Source organism: Callorhinchus milii, unplaced genomic scaffold, assembly GCF_018977255.1.
Source record: "Callorhinchus milii isolate IMCB2004 unplaced genomic scaffold, IMCB_Cmil_1.0 Scaffold1, whole genome shotgun sequence".
Taxonomy (NCBI): domain Eukaryota; kingdom Metazoa; phylum Chordata; class Chondrichthyes; order Chimaeriformes; family Callorhinchidae; genus Callorhinchus; species Callorhinchus milii.
Window position 1 is genome coordinate 1,982,770 of NW_024704742.1, and position 15,736 is coordinate 1,998,505.

A 15,736-nucleotide genomic window follows, 5' to 3' on the forward strand; every position below is an offset into this window, starting at 1 on the left:
ATATTGTAATATTGTAGAGAGAACAGCAGAAAATTGCTCAGGGAAATAGATTAAGCAAATGGTCAATTGTGTTTAACTACAAATTGCGATGTTGTAGACTTTGGATGCAGCAACGAGAATAAATCTGTACCAGGGAGCACTCAAGTCACATAATCAAGTGGTATGGGGGAAAAAGTACATTAGTCAGTTGTAGTTTGTGGGCACAAACATTGAAGCTAATAAGTCCTGGTCTTTATAATGAGAAGCCTGAAATATGAAAGCAAGGAAATGCTGCTGGAATGAGTATAGAGAGTGGGAGTCAGACCTTGTTAGAAGTTGCGTGTTCAGTTTGCGCACCTAATCTTTGGATGTTTGTGTGATCGATACCTACGATGAGAGACTGGGGAGCTGAGGGGGTTATATTTCTTAGGACTGAGGGCAAAGGGGGGGATGCGGAACACCCTTCCCTCAATGGAGGGAACCAAAAACAAGCATGTGTGCCTTTTACAATTGATCTATAGAAGATCAAGGAATTTGAACGTCAGATCAGGTGGATAATACAATTCAAATTATAATACAAATTTACATATATATATATATATATAGCGCCTTTCAGGTTGGGAGGACATCCCCAAGGAGCTTATTAAAATTATTATTTATTAATTTTATTAAAATTAAAGATGTGTTAGCACTGCCTCAGCGAAGGCATGCAGAGAGCTCCCTACACTGGGCAATATTACTCCCTCTATCAAATCCAGGCAAATCACGTCGTCATTCGTTTATATTGCAGCTTTGTTTGTGGGAGGTTGCCAGAGCTAATTAGCAGTCATTTTGCCAACTCAAGTCACACGAGGGCAGCGTTTGTAATGTTCCTTAACCTGTTTTGTCACCGATTTACGATTGCCTGGCTTATCGCGTATTGGATGACCTTTGTAGCCCCTTTCTTGGTTACTACAAATGTCAGTGACACCTGGCTTTGCTCCTTCGGGGCTTGTTCTGGGGCACATACTAATTACGTGGATGGAAATGATCAAGTTCACACCCAGCCTGGCCCGTGACAAAACACCTGGAAATCGCTTTTCAGTCTCTTCAAAAATAAGAGCAGGTATTTATTCATCGGCCATGACACCAGCTCCTTTTTTTCCATTTGAAGAACTGGCTTTCAATTCATGATGCTAAACGGTTATTGTTAATATGTACACTTTAGGATGTAGATTTTTTTAAATTAGCAAGTGAAAGAAAAAGACAAAACAGCAAAAGCAGGAGAGTGCGATCAACTCAGCCAGACTGACACGTCGAAATGGAGGAGTGACAACAGAGGGCACACAAGTAATTCTATAAAGCATTGCGCAGCTGTGCATATACAGTATATATATTTAAATGTATTCATTTGAACAGCACTGTAAAAGTAGACGTGTGTGTGCCAAGCTCTGCGGCTGATACTGTAGAATCTCCCCTGGGGTATAACTGATGGAAAGACTGACTGCCTCTTCTGTTTTCATCAGCTGTACAGTCTGCCGCAATATCGAACTTGTGCAAGCGCTCATTCACACAGTTAAAAGGATCAGTCTATCTGTTCAAACCAATTGCAGTTGATGAGCTCTGGTAATTAGCAGGATTTAACCAGCTCTCAGCTCATTTTGTTAGGTCGGTCACACCTATTTAGCCCCAGATTGATTATACTGACGGCAGATTCTGATTTAATTTAGCGCTGAAACGGGCAAATGTGGAGCCAGCAAAAGAATCGCCAGTTTTGGCCTAATCCTACTCAGAAGAAGCTCTCATTACCTCAGCGCACACTAGGGTTACACAGGGGACACCAGCAGCTTGGATTAGAGTATTTTAATCATATCCACTGACTTTCAGGAAAAAAATGAAATATTGGAGGGGAGGGGTAGTGTAATTGTGGCTTGTGGTATGATAACTACAACCGGTGATTACTCTCCCATCAAACGCAGCATTTTTTTCCATTCGATTACTTTTCATCAAATCATTTAAGTTTTTTTTATTAAAAAGTCCGAAAAAATCATGCCAGCCGCCTGTCACTAAAAACATGAAATATTGGATGAGAACGAAAGGGGGAAAATGCAATAACAAAATGTGCTGATTATAACCACCGATAACTATCGCATTGTGCACCGTACTTTGGATGAATAAATATCAATGTAAATATGTCTTTGAGGATGGGGGAGAATAGAATCACAAAAAGGATCTTTTGTCCATTGGTCTTCAAATGCAAATAATTCTATAAGCCATAAATGTCTGGTGAGTACATCGACATGAACTGAAGCAATCCTCTTGAGAGGATTTGACTGCATTACCATTTCTTTGCGTCGCATTGCCACTGATAAGAACACGCAGCATTGTGGTAACATCCTTCCCTCCCTGGAACATGCCTTTAGTGACTTACAATAGGAATTTACATTTATATAGCGCCTTTCATCTCGGGAGGGTGTCTCGAGGCCCTTGACGGTCCTGGCTGAGGAAGGGGCAAGATGACCGAAGGCGCGGTCAAAGCGGTAGGTCCTGAGATGGACCTTGAACAAAGTGAGGAAGCGAGCGTGAGAGTCGGAGTCTAGGGGTTCCAGAGAGAGGAGGCAGATGAGCTGAAAGCCCAACCACCGATAGTTGAGCGGGTAGGGCAGAGGACACGAAGCCAATACATGCTGACTGACTGGTTGGAGGAGGTTGAAGAGGTTGGGTGCAACCCAACATAAAGGGAGCTTCTCCCGTTGTCCTGGCACAACAGTCCCCCACTTAAAATTTCACTGACTGAGGAATATGGTGAGAAAGGAGGAAGGTCGGGTTCCAATCAGTCAGAAAAGAGCCAGGTTTCTTGAGCTAGATAGCTCTTTACGACCCCTAATAACTTCCTGTGTTGAGTTCCAAGGCATTTTGGCCCACAAGAGAGTTAAAAGAAACAGCACCACCTCATATCAGAGAAATAACAGCACATCAACATAGGTTGGTGCTGGTTCCCCAATAGGACACAAAACGTACAGTCAATTCACTTTGCAATGTATTCTGTGAAGCGCTGTGAGTCGTCTCGGAGACGTGATAAGACGCTATATCAAACGCAAGGATTATTATTATTATTATTATTATTATTACCTTCTCTAATTCCAGTTCTCTGTTCTTTCTTAAAATGCTTTAACACTCTTTCTCTTTAATTGTTTGTCCAAGTCTCTTTTGTTCAATACTGTTTTGGCCTTCTGAATACTGCGAAGCAGCGTTAGTGACTATTCAGCTCAGATTTTCAGCTCAGACAATGGTGAAGAGGCTAAAAACGCAAATGGAGAGGGAAGGAAGTATAGCATTAAATCCAACAATAAGGAAGGTCCCTGAATTAAATAGCTGTGACGTGCCTCTCGTCAACCAAGAGTTGGTGAATCCGATACACCGTGGCACAGTTGCAGTACTTTTGCGAAGAAATATGGTGCTAGGATTCTTCTACAGTGTTCTGCTCTTCTGGACTCCGAAAGAGGTGTAATTGAAAGTTACACATCTTGTTTTTTTTTTTGCAAATCTCACAGAGTACGTGTAAGATGGAAACCAGACAAGATGAAGCATGTTCAATCATAGCGTAGACTGTTCCAATGCCATTCCAGCTGTTCCAACACGTGCTGGTATTAGGGAGAGAGTACTCTCGTATATGGATGTTGGCCGCTGACCTCTTGAATGAAGGGCTGCAGGATTAATTGTACTGTAACCAGAAAAAAGGTGCGAAGATGCAGAGTGAAACATTTAAGATTTGATGTGGCTTCCCCTTGCACCACTTTGCCTTCTACAGTTAAAATTTGGCACTCTTCAAAAACCACCATTATTAAAATCGTCCAATTCAGGATAATAATAAATCATATAATAATCCGTGCATTTGATGTGGCGCCTCATCACATCTCCGAGACGTCTCAAAGCCCTTCATAGAATATACTGTAAAGTGAATTGACTGTGTGGTTTGTGAGTGAAACTTTACATTTACTGTAAAGCGCCCGAACAACTGTGTTTTGTGGGTGAACGTGGCAATCGATCAGTTTGTACACAGCGATGTGGCATAAACAACCATGAAGTGAATGACCAATTTTATTTTGGGGGGTTTGTTGGGCACAACACTGGGAGCGCCCCGGCGGGGCAAAACCTTGGGCAAGTTTCCTTACTCCATACGTCCTGATAATAATCCCTCAAGAAAAACAAATGATACAAATATTGGTCACTTCATTCCACGACTGTTTGTGTGGGACGCTGCTGTGCGCAATTGGCTGCCGCGTTTCGCCCACAAAATACACATAGCGCCTTTCACGTTGGGAGGACATTTCACAGTATATCACAGGAAACATTGTAAACCGTAGTGACTGTAACTTGGAGGTGAACGTGGCAGTCCACGTGCGCACAGCCATGTCCCACAAACAGCTGTGAAGTGAATGATTGTCGGGCCGGACTCTGAGAGAGAAACTCCCTTCTTTTTTTCTTTAACAGACAGGGCCTCAGTTTAACATTTGATCCTAACGGACAGATTTCCAACAAGGCGGCGCCCTCTCCTCCAGCATCCTGCATTGGAGCTCCACAAGAAACCATTTGCAAGCGAATTTGATATTGTAAACGCGTTTAAACGCCTCATTATATTATTTGAACAAGTTCTGGGCGTGCTGAAAATTGTTCCTCTGACTCCCCTTCCCCCCTTCCTCCACCCGTATCCTCTCAAAGCAAAGAGAGAGGTTTTCCCCTCGTATTTTTTTCTCTCTCTCTCAATGAAAAAAACGTTCATGTCTATCTGACTGCGGAATGCTTTTAAGTGCTGGGCCAATAGGGGAAATGGAATTTTTTTTTTTTGGGTGGGGGAGTGTTCACTGTTTAATTCCTGCCAGAGTTGTTCCATGGACATAATGCTCGTGCCAGCCAGGGCGAGGAAATCAAACCGCAGGGACCGGTGGAGACTGTGCGGGCAGCCGAGCGGCAAAGTAGGTTATACACACAGTGAACCATCCGGGAAGGAGCTGCGAAATGGGATCATTTGAAATGTACTTACTGAAGACTGCCCAGTGTGGTGCGGAAAGCCAATTCTCCTCAGAGCAGCAGCTGCTCTCCAGAAAGGAGACGGCTCGCAATGCGGTAGAGCTTTTGCCGGAAAGGAGCAGAGGCAATAAAACAGTCCTACTCGTGTTAGTGATGTGTTTAATAAGTTGTGAACGGTGCAGCTCTGTGCGTTTGAGGATAGAGCAGGGACACAGCCAGGCGTTTGCTACAACTGATCAATTTAGCTTCTGGAGGCCATTGTGAATAGCTTATTTTCTTGATGAAATCTCGAAAGCCAGCCGCTTCTGTCAAATGCATTGAATATCTATAGGCTCCTCTGGCGTTCGGATTTATTTCGCCCACAAAACACGCAGTCTCTACAGACCGTGAGCGCTTGTGTGTCCAAACCTCATCCTTTCCTCTATTCATTTAACCTTCCAGGGTAAAGCTTCACGGAGGCAAGTCTCCACTCACTCCTCAGAGACGACTGTTAGTTTTTGTCGTACGTTGTTCCTTCTCCTAAGTCACGTAATCGGTGTAAATGGACTTGCTTCACCTCTCCAGCCTCCCCGTCCCCCCAACCCCTCCGCCACACACGACTTCCCCAACCTGGGCAAACGATTAGCCTTTCTACTGATGGAATTCTGTAGCTCTCTACACACTACCAAGACATGTCACACTACTGGCTGCTACAGTGTAAATACAAACAGTTTTTTTTTAATGCCAGAGAGAGCCGGTTGCACTCCCAGCTTTCAAGTAGCGGGAGTGCGGAGTTTTCTCTTTTTTTCAGGCAAGACAAGTTTGGGAACGGCAACGTAAACCTGGTGTGTAGCTCCAGATCGTTCAATCGTAAAGCATTGTGACCGGGACTTGAGCAAAGCAAGATTCGGCTTTGGAAGTTGGACTGTCTTTCTCCAAACGTAAATTCACAAATAATAATAATAATAATAATAATAATCCTTGCATTTGATATAGCGCTTTTCACGTCGGGAGGACGTCCCAAAGCGCTTCACAGAACACACTGTAAAGTAAATTGACTGTATATTTGTGGGCGAACGCGGCAGCCAATTGCGCACAGCAATGTCCCACAAACAGTCATGGATTGAAAATGACCAATTTTATTATGGTTTTTGGTTTTGGAGGGATTATTATTATTAGGCTCTGTGTGGAGTAAGGAAACTTGCCCGAGGTTTCGCCCTCTGCCGGGAATTGAACTCAGGTCTCTAGCTTGCAAAGCGAGTGCTCAACCACTGAGCTACAGTTAAGCCACGCTTAACTTAAATAGTTAAGCAAATGTGTGGGAAATGTAATGCCTACAGGCAATATATTTGACTCTCCAGTATACATTTTGACTTGTGGTATTTCCTAGTTGTTTGCAATTGCTGCTGTAATTAAACCAGAGACGTTACCCAGGCTGAGTTGGATTCGGCTGTCAAGAAAGGTTGAACAAGTTGCGGTCTTTCTCTCTGGACATGAAACAAGTGAAGGGACATTTAACGTTATGATAGGATTCAGAGTGTGGACATCAATAGGCAGTTTTAATTCGTTGGTGAGTGCAAAACAAGGGGTGTGAGGTGTAAATATGATAAAGGTCATAGCAGATCGAAAATAGAGTTTCGAATGTACTTCTCTCGGCAAAGGGATTGTGAGAATGTGGAACTCCCTGCCAAGAGCTCTGGTTAAAGCACGAAGCCATCAGCGCATTTATTTTAAGAGGAAACGTGAAGGAGAAGAGAGTTATCGGAGAAGTGAATGGGAAACAAAGATGCTCTTGGGGAGCATAAACACTTATAGACGAGTTGGGCTGAACGGATTGTTTCTGAGTTGTAAAAACAGATGGATGGGCAGTGTCAGTTGAAAAATGGTCCTTTTAAGCCACTGCTAGGAAAAAGGAGCAGTTTTTTTTTTTAAAAATGACATTGAAAGTGTAGAGCAAAGTGTGCAGCCAACAGAAGTTACATGAGAGCCAAATTATGAGGCGACATTTATGTGGTTCGTAAAAGAAACAAATTTTTTCCAGCGTGAAGCACCATTTACACTGCTATTTTCCTGGCAAATGCCTTTTCAATCCCAGAGTGAAACCTTCGTATCAATAGCAAAGTTTATGCAACAGCTCTATTCTGTTGTTCCAGCAGACACAAGAAATTTGGGATTTTCAACCAAATATTGTCCATCGGTTCGCAAAGGGTTGGATAAGTACCATACCATCGTGCCGATGGGTCAATGAGAAAACTGTCCTGCGCTCACGAAATTAATCCGCGAGAACGTGTGGTGAAGGCGTCCGATGTATTTTAAAATACGGGTGAATCAGCCGGTGGGTGGTCCCGTGGAAAACTGAATCAATTAGTCGCCTTTAAACTGATATAAACAGAAGCCTCGAAAAAGTGGTGGTTCACAGCAGTATTCACCTATACTAATCCTGGAACACGAACTGGGAAATCCTGCCGCTAACCAGAGTTTGTGACAGTGCGCTCCTGAGACCTCGGCTCGGAAGTGAAAGACACAGCTTGCTGAAATGTACATCATGTACAGGTACGTCAGTACACGATTTACTATTGCTATTTGTTCCAATGAATGGGCCTGGCTTTTAATAGCTTGTGGCGTCTATGTGCCTACTTCACAAGAAGCATTAGCTGAATTTTAAACGGCCTCTCGGGTGAATGCAGTACTTTAAATTGCCCGTGTTGACATTGGCTACATTCAACGTCCAGGCTCCACTACCCAAACTGCTCGCTTGTCGACCTCCCCAACTCCGCCCTCCATAGGCTGCGGATCATCCACAGAGCTCTGCAGCCCCCATGTCCTCTCCCGCGCCAGGCTCCGTGACCCTATCACCCCCGTCCTCGCCCGACTCCACCGGCTTCCCATCACACAGAGGATACAGTTCAAGATCCTGGTCCTCACCTTCAAAGTCCTCCATGGCCTTGCTCCTCCTTACCTCTACGACCTCTTAACCTCCTACCATCCTGCCCGCTCCCTCCGCTCAACAGGCTACGGCCTGCTTCACATCCCCCGCCTTACCCGCCCCATGTTCTGCCACTCTGCCACCACCCTCTGGATCTCCATCCCACAGTCCCTCCCCCTCGCCTTCTTCAAGACCCTCCTCTTCGACCGTGCCTTCGGTCACCCTCCTACCCCTACCCTCCCCGCCCTCCAGCCCTCATGATCCCAACCACCAGCTCGGGTGCGGATCCCTGACTGTTGAGCGCCTTGTGAAGTCGTCCTGGCATAAAAGGCCCTGTAGAAATGTGAGTTGTTGTTTTTGTTTTGCCTGTATCCTTTGTGGGTGAAACAAGGCAGCCAACCGCGCACAGCAGTGTCCCACAACCAGCCATGGAGTGAGTGACCACATTTTTTATTTGGGGGAATTGTTGGCCAAGACACTCCTTTAGAAACGCCCTTCTCTTTTCGAATAATGCTTTAAACATCGACCTGAGCAGGCGGACGAGACATCGGTTTTAATGCCTCATTCGAAGGATGGCACCTCCGAGTGTGCAACACCCCCCTCCCCCCAGCACTGCACTGCAACAAAGTCTCAGCTTAGACTGTGTGATTCCAAGTGGATTCCACAACCTTCTGACTCAGAGGTGAGAGTGCCACCACTGATCCTTGCTGACACACAGTGGTAAGTATTTTTCAACTGGCGGAACGGAAGCCTTGCTTGTAGATCCTGGAAACCTTGAGCTTCTCATGGGAGGAACCTTAAACGATGATCCGAAGAGTAAAATTATCTGACTGAGGAAGAATTGAGCACTGATGTGAAGAAGCGAAGGTTGTGAAACTGAGTAAGAAACCTTGAGCACTAATCTGAGGAGCCTGTCTTATCTGAGCTGGGGAAATCTTCAGTATCGATCTGAGGACAAAGGGAAAAAATCTAATTCTTAAACGTCTCACGTATTGGTCACACAATAATGTTCGGTTTGACTGGGAATCATTCCGCATTGATTTTCAGAGTCTGTAGCGTCCAACAGGGGACACTTTGAAGCACTGTCTGCGTGTTCGGAGTTGAAGGGACAGCATTTGGTATTGATATGTGAAGTCTTGATTGTTGGTCCAACTCGTCCAATGGAGAAACAATGGAACATTGATCCCAGAAGCCTTTGGATGGTGATCAAAAGACTTTAGATACACTTGAGTGTAGCTCCTTTGAGCATCAATCCAAGAATCCTTTAATTTAATGCCAATCCGTTTTGTAATGTTCCTGGTGACAAGTAGCCTTAAGAGATCTGCAAAGGAATCTTTGAGTTTGAGAGTCAAAAGTCCCCTTTGTAGTGGCGGCAAGAAACCCCGATATGTACAGTAGCCATTCGGAGCTGTTTGATTGTGAAACCACCTCCTGGTGTGACCTGGAAAGCTCGATGTGTTCTTTTTTAAATACATGCAGGCGCGGGATAAGACTCTGTCAACAACACAGCAGAAGTTTGTCTTTCCCATTCCGTCCGTCACTTCGATTTTTCACTTCGCTATTCTTGCCGAAGGCAAAACCGTCGAGTGTTTACCTTTATGTAAAAATTCAAAGCAGAAGCCTTTTTGAACAGCGCTTCCATTCTACGTGGAAGCTGCTGTGGCACTGGTTAGGGAGATGATCGAATATGAATCAGATTACATGCACTTAGTTGAGGCTGCATTATCAGAGGTGTTGTCCGCCTGCCCAGGTGACTGCAAAGTTCCCCTGACGCTTTAAGTAAAGAAGCCTATTTCTCCTGGTGTCCGAGCCAATGACCGTCTGGGTCAATTTGTCATTCATCCCATGGCTCGCTCGGTGGGGCTTTGCTGCCTGAAGAGCCCTTCTTATTGCAGTTACTCTCATTGCTCGTGAAACAGTTTAAGCTGTTTAGATGTGATAAGGTGCTTTGGAAAAACAAACGCAAGCTTTTCAAATTCAGTACTGATAGTTTCCAAACTTACGCCACACAGCGCGTCTGCTCACATTATGAATCAAACGTTAGAATCTTTGATGTGTTTGTGTGATTAATTCAGGGAATGGTGTGCAGTTCAAACAGACTGTTTCTATAGAGCAGCAGGATTGAAAATCATTGTCATAAAAAACTCAGCATGGACTTGTTTTTTGTTCTGACAGTACTCAAATTTGACTGCTGTTGTGATCTTTTCCCTGGTGCTTTTTATTCCTCTGGTCAGTACTTTAGCCATCTCTCTCTCTCTCTCTCTCTCTCTCTCTCTCTCTCTATAAGGCATAACCGTGATACATGTTTCCTCGTGTGAAGTACACGTTCAACTGACTTACGCTGTGTAAAAACCGACCTCTGCCAATGTCAGACTCATTTAACTAATGAAACTGCGATCGATCCATATTTTATCAGGACACAGCATAAAGCCAAAAATTAAAGGTAATGAAGGTACGCACCGTGAGGCTTGTAAAATGAAAAGTAGAGCTCCTGTTTTATTTGTGTCTCTGTCTCTATGGATTATATTTCATCATTCCTTTAGTTGTGTATCAGTGCTGTTTCTCAATGTCTCCCTCAGTATATAAGGGAGTGTATCCCTTAACATACTAAAATGTGCCATTCGCAAGCAATAAACAACTTGTATTTATATAACGGCCTTCATGTAGGGTAATGTACCTTAGATGACTTTGCCAGGAGCAAGTCGGGTACCGAGCAAAGGAAAATGGGAGAGGTAGAGGGGGCAAATGGGGAGGTGGACCATGGACACGGTCAAAGAAGGCAAGACTTACAGATAGATAGTGATGGGGTAAGATGGAGAGGTAGATCCAGAGATTAGGAGATAGGATATGAAGGCTTGGCTATCAATGGTGGAGCAGAGAGGTTGGTGGCCTTCTCTGCAACCACCATCAATAGCCAAGTTTACCTCGTGGTTGAGGGTGATCAGAGGAGTGGGGCAGAAGATCAAAGAGATGGTCCTTGGGTGTGGAGGGACTTAGGTAGGTGAGGGTAAGGACCTTGAAATCACTCTACTGGAAGACAGAGATCCAGTGGAATTTGTGAGGAATTTGTGAGGACTAAGGTGATGTGCGTATGGAGAGTTTTAAGCTCTCTGAGACACAACCCCACGTGAAGGGCACTATATGAATGCAAATGCAGGTGTTATAAAGGTTAGTTGTTGGTGGTGTGGGTGAGGATCAATGCCGGGGGGAATTTTGGGTGAGTTGAAGCTAAGCAGTCACTGCAGACATTGGTTTGAGTCCGAAATTGTGCAGTTCACTAACAAATTTACTTAGATAGAAATGAACAAGTCGCAATCTTTGTAGACAGCGTTGTTACCTTCCATCATTTTATCAGCTGTTCTGAGCCATTCATTTCTCAGCTGATAACGTGTCAGGATGCAAAGTGCAGACCTCAAAATAGCTCTGTCGACACTATGGGTCCTGGTTTATTTTAGAAAACCTCACAATTTCAGTCGCAACATTTCACATTTCGCAACTTCTGGTTTGTGAACGTTGTATTTCAGGCCCCACTATCTACCTTAACGGTTGGAGTTCAGTCTATTTGCAACAGGGGTTGTATTCAGAAAGTGCTCGCTGGAAGAGGCAGGTCCAGACTCCTGGAACCTGATTTAACATGTTCAAAGGGGCTGAAGATCAGAGAGATGTTCCTGGGGTGTGGAGGGACTTGGGTAGGTGAGGGTAAGGACCTTGAAATCAATCCACTGGCAGTCAGAGAGCCAGTGGACTTTGTGAGGAGCGTGGTGATGTGCGTATGAGAGGAGGAGAAGAAAGGAGAGTGAAAACTATGGAAGGAAATGAACATGAGTTCATGGATAGACACACGTGGTATCACTGTTGCTGCTGCATCTTTGATATTGGGTGTAAGAGGAAGACTCAGAAATGGTTTAACTGTTGCGGCTCTGCGGCAAATAAAGAAGTCAGATCGAGAGGGGGGACCTGACAGAGACAGAGAGCAGATCTGACTGTTTTGTGCCCTGCATTACTAACAAAAAAACTACTGTTTTGTGAGATTGTTGAGATATCTCCGCCCTTGTTTCGTGAAGCCCGAAGAGCGATTTCCCGATGTGTTGTTGCCAGCCGGGGTTAGTTTGAGCATGGTCATTCTGTGCCTGTGAAATCAGTAAATATTTGCGCGGAAGGAGCAAAGCCTGTTGTAGCTGAAATTGGTCATGCACACGAAAGAGGCTGCTGAGGGCATTTGATATAGATAAGCCGGACAATTGGAAACTCATGACATTCAACATCACATATGTTTGCAGCACTCCCAGACGTCCAGTGTTGATAACCCTGTCCCCCAAAGACAGAGCAATTCAGTTGGTTACAATTCATACAACCCCACACATGAAGGACAGAAACAGAGGAAACTTAAGACACGCACAGGAGAACCATTATCATACCATCCTATGAAGCCTTCCTTCGTATCCCTATATTGTAAACCTGTGTTAAAATGGAAGCCTAAAGAAATAGCTGAAGTAATTTGCCTTCAAGCTCACAAACTTTCCGTCCGTAGGAATGAAATGCCTATTATTTGGCATGGTTACATGTTAGCTACCGTTTAAAGGTTTCACCACGTACATATCGCCTCCACTAATGCAAAATTGATCATTCTTCCAGAAAATAAAAAGCTTTTTCTTCGTGCTTTCGCTCAAGAGCAGTGTCACCATACGTTTAGGTAAAGAGGATCCTGTGTAGCCAGAGGCCAGTTACAAGAAATGTTTTCACAAAGAATGATTACATAACTGCTCGTGAATAATGGCTACCTGTGAGTTAGAATAAGAAAAAAAGGGAGAACTTGCGTTTTTAAGAGTGCTTCTTAAAAGCACTTCACAAGAAACTCCTGGCAAATGTAGTGACTGTTTTTTTTGGTGAGGAAACACGGTATCTACTTGCGCTGAGAGCCTTGAGGGGAATGACAATTGATGATCGAGACAGTGAGAGAAACTCCTGTCTCTCCTTTTGGAATCGTGTTCAAGTATCTTTACATAGTCTAAGCCGACACTCCAATGCAGTGCTGGTAGGTAGGGTGGGCGGGTTGGTGGGGGGTGTGCTTGGGGGGTTGCATTTGTCGGAGGTTCAGTCTTTCGGATGAGGTGTTAAACCAAGGTCCCGTCTGCCTGTTCAGGTGGATGGTAAAGATCCCATGTCACTGTTTGAAAAAAGAAAAGAGTTTCACCCGGTGTCCTGGTCGACAATCCCCCAATTTTTTAAACAAATTCATAGATCTGACACCAACTCTGCTGCCGTATTTGCCTACAAAACACACAGGAGATAGGTAGCCTGGAGATCCTGCAGAAAAAAACCTAGCAGAGAAGTGACATATCACCATAGGAAACCAACAACAACTTGCATTTAAAGAGCGCTCTTCACGTGAGGTTGTGTCTTGGAGCGCTGAACCTGCAGTCAGTTCTACGCATAGCTGAGGAGTGATGGACGGAAGGTGACCGAAGAGGGAGAAATAGATTCCTTCACAATTAGTTTAGTCTAAACTCTAGGTACAAAGACGCCCAAACGTTAAACGTGGCAGATTTATGTTACCCAACAGTAATGTTTAATGTTGTTTCCATTTCCTTGTTGTTTCTCTTTGACCGTGCCTTCAGCTCCCCTCTCCACTCTCTACCCCCTCCTCACTCCCTCCCTTCCCTCCCCTCACCCTGACCATTTCCCCACTGCTTGGGTCCTGACCCAACTGTACAGCGCCTTGGGCCGTCCTCCCGACGTGAAAGGCGCTCTATAGATGGAATCTTGTTGTTGTTGTATTGATTTAACAGGGTAACTGCATTGTGGAGTCCTGTAGGTCAGTGGTTAGAACACTCGCCTCGCAAGCGAGAGGACCTGGGTTTGATTCCCGGGCGGGTAGGGCGAAACGTTGAGCAAGTCTCCTTGCTCCTCGCGCCCCCTGTTTATCCAGCAGGAAGTAGGAACCCGGTTGTTAGTCGATTGGCGGATCGATCGCTTTTCCGGGAGGTAATAACTCCTACAAAAAAATTGGTCGCTCAATCCACGACTGTTTGCGGTGACGCTGCTGTGCGCAATTGGCTGCCGCGTTTCGCCCACAAAATATGCAGTCAATTCGCTTTACAGTAAGTCAGTGAAGTTACTCGCGAATTTGTGAAGCGCTTTGAGACGTCTTGAAGAGGTGATAAGGTCCTATATCAAATGCAAGGATTATTATTATTATTATTAATAGTTATTATCTTTGCTATTTCGCTAGCTGGGCGAAACAAAACGCTGATCAGTTTAGGAACCTTCGTCTTAATGTCTCAAATAGTAAGAGAACTTCTGCCGAAACAAACTTGACGCAAAAAGTATGACTTTCTTTGTTTTATTCTGTCTCGCGACACAGTTTGAGTGAAAATGAATCAACCCTAATACTAATGGAATATGGCACCACCGAGAGCAAATTATTCACAATCTTTCATTCGTGTAAAAGTCCACTGGAACGCACACTCTCCGGCAGTGCTCGTGAGTTATAAATCTTTCATATTCGGAAAGGAGTTTAAATAGCTCACGTAATATCCTGAGCTGGTACTTTGTAGGTTTTATTACAGGGCTGTAAGGGACACCTGCCAAAAGGCTACTAAAAGTTTAATAGTTATGAATGTTATATTAAAACTGTCAACAGCAGGGGATACGTGTCTGTTGTAATCCGAAATGTCTTTCAACAGTTGCACACTAATCAAGCCGGAGCTTAATGCAATGTTCAGTAAATTTATTCTGCGCTCGAAACGGTGGGGTGGGGGGGGGGTTTTGCAAGATGTTTTCCGACGCGAAAGGAGCAATACAAACGCAATGTGTTGTTGTTGTTGTACTCGGCCTGCGGGGGAAGTGAATTACACGTGGATGAATTGCACCGACCAAGTAAAAAGGCATTTGCGATTTTGTATTGCTCCCTCTGAGTGAAGTTCGAAGCCATTCCAGTCCGAGGTTTAGATGCAGAATGCATTTTTAATGATGTACAAGGTTCAACACTGTGGCACTTAAAACACCAGAATTTAACCAGAGCGTTTCCGCAAATGGACCTGGAATTTTTGGTGAGTCTGTTTGAGAAATTAAAGGTCGTTTTGGACTCCAATGGTAGGCGTTCGCCTCCATCTCTCAATAGGTCTGGATTCAGGAAGTTTGTTTTTCATTATCGACCTGTCAAGCTAAAGAGATTTCGAACATAGACAGTCCACATTCATTGTGTTGCTTCGTTTCATTGTCTTGTTTCGCATTTCATCAACATAGTTGTAGTCAATCGTCTTGAGTCTATAAACATTTTTTTTCTGGAAGTGCGGAGGTCGTGCAAAGCATCGTGTGTATTTTTTTTTGGTGTCTTCTTCCATTGCAAAGAAAAGGTCGGTTGCATTTCTATTTTTCCTGTTCCATTTCATGTAATTATGACTTCCGGACAACGGTTAATTGTTGAGACCAGCAGCTGATTAATACAATAAGAAACACTCCCGGTTTGTCCCGTGTTCTTGACCTGCAACACACGTATTGCTTTGTTTGCGAGAGGGTGAAAGCATTTTATATCCCACACGATCAACTTCAATCACTGCGGAACTTTCTCTGAGGACTTGGTGAGCTTTCCTAACTCAACGAGTAACGCCTAATAAAGTGAGGGTTTGCTTAAAGTCTTCACCTGTTTTCCTCAATGTTATTTCTGGATTTCCTGCTGGTCACACCTTGACGTTCTTTCCTCCCTTCTTCCCCTTTGTACCCATGAACGTGAAAGACTGGAATTATAAATTATTATATCAAAGCTGTTTTTGAAACATTGCGATTTTAGCTCCAAAGATTTTCGCAGTTGCCTCCACCTCGCATTGCAGATGGCCATTA

General features: G+C 44.3%; 1 protein-coding gene across 1 annotated transcript in view; it reads left to right on the forward strand.

The window, feature by feature from the left end:
- ccser1 (coiled-coil serine-rich protein 1) overlaps nt 1-15,736 on the forward strand; it is a 444,926-nt gene that overhangs the window by 374,030 nt on the left and 55,160 nt on the right. The window lies entirely within an intron of this gene.